Consider the following 1748-nt stretch of genomic DNA (forward strand, 5'->3'; position numbering starts at 1 on the left):
TTTTAAAAAAAGATGTGAGCCATTACCACCTGGCTCCATTTCTGTTAAAAAAAAAAAGACCCTGCTTCCTCCAAGGTGGAAGGTGAGGACAGACACCGTAGGTTGTGCTCTGACTCTACACACACACATACATGCACGCAGACACATGCACACACAAACACATGTATACAGACATGCTCGCGTGCATGTACACACACATGCACACACAAACATGCACACAGACACATGCACACACGCATACACACAGACACATGCACAGACAAACGCACACAGATACATGCACACACACATGCACACAGACATGTGTGTGCACGCACACACACATGCATGTACACATAGGGGGTAGGGTGGAAGAAAGCTCCATACTTCTGAATAGAAGGAACACAATAATGTTGACTATATAAGAGTCCAAGTCTGTAAACCCCATCCTCTGCTGCCTTTCCTTGTCTGGTTCCTTATACCGTGTTACTACACAGCCAGAATCCCTTCACCATCGTTGGAGTTTGAGTTTTCCAGCTTCCAGAACTGTGAGCCAAACACACATCAGAGGTTTACAAAGCACTCAATCTGGGCTATACTGTTCCAGCAGCAAAAAACAAGCAAGACAGTGGTCAGCATCACTGGCAAGGTGGATTGCGAGACTTCATGGAAAGTGGCTGAGAGTCCAGAGAAGGCGCTAGGGGTGTGTGGGGAGAGGGGAAGGACGGGGGAGCAGGGAGAAGAGCTGGCAGGGCTGGGTCTGGACGGATCTGAATCCTTGCTTTGTACATTAACAGCACATTTAAGCACCATCCAACATAGCCTGGCTTTCAGTCACGCAGAGATCAGCCCTGCTTTGTATTATATAAGGAGGTTTGACGTGAGGAGAAAAAGCAGACTAGAAAATTCCATCCAGTTTATCCATGGAATGAGGGAGGGATTCAGTAAATGGGGTTGTCAAAAAGTTTTCAAAGAACTTCACACACATACAAAAAAATCTTTTCTTTATTTAAATCTAAGCAGCATGGAAAATAATATTATGGCATTCAGACTCCATTCTCTCTGTTGGGGGTGATACATGAAGCAAAAGAAAAGTGTATTCTGTGGTTAGTCAGATTTTAATTGGTCACAATATGAAGCAAAAGTTCAAAACTATATGCTAGAAATATCTCCCCTCTGGAACATTCAATTAAAATCTGTGGGGGGAAAAAGCCTCAAAATGACAGCCAGAGACTAACAATAATAACAACAAAACTGGCTGTAAGCCGAAACTTTAGCCAGGCAGATGACAGTGTCTGGATGTCTAGTGTGTGGATGCTCGAGGACTTGGCTGGCTCACAGGTAACCCAGCTACTCTCAGCTGATGCTTTGACCCGAAGACTAGCCTTCTGCTCCTGGAAGGGTGTCTTGCTCTGAAGCAGTGTGACCTGGACAGAGATTGTCATGGACATCAGAAGCCCTACCTCGCCCTGTGTTCTCTTACCTTGGCAGTTCCTCTCTCCAGCCCTATCAACAGCCATTGTCTTCTCTTACCTTGGCAGTTCCTCTCTCCAGCCCTATCAACAGCCATTGTCTCTCCTGCGGCCTTCCACTATAAGGACTAGGAATGAACTCACACTAAGAAGAAAATCATGAGGGATATGAAAGACCAGCTGCTTAACTCAAGGGCAGTACCATTTTTAAAAGGCGGGTCTAAGGCAAGATGAATGTCACTCAACTCTGCATCCCGGTGGTAAGAGCCATGTAGGGCTAATTTCTTTTTTTTTTTT

The sequence above is a fragment of the Microtus ochrogaster genome, chromosome 18, assembly GCF_000317375.1.
Source record: "Microtus ochrogaster isolate Prairie Vole_2 chromosome 18, MicOch1.0, whole genome shotgun sequence".
In the NCBI taxonomy this organism is placed as follows: Eukaryota; Metazoa; Chordata; class Mammalia; order Rodentia; family Cricetidae; genus Microtus; species Microtus ochrogaster.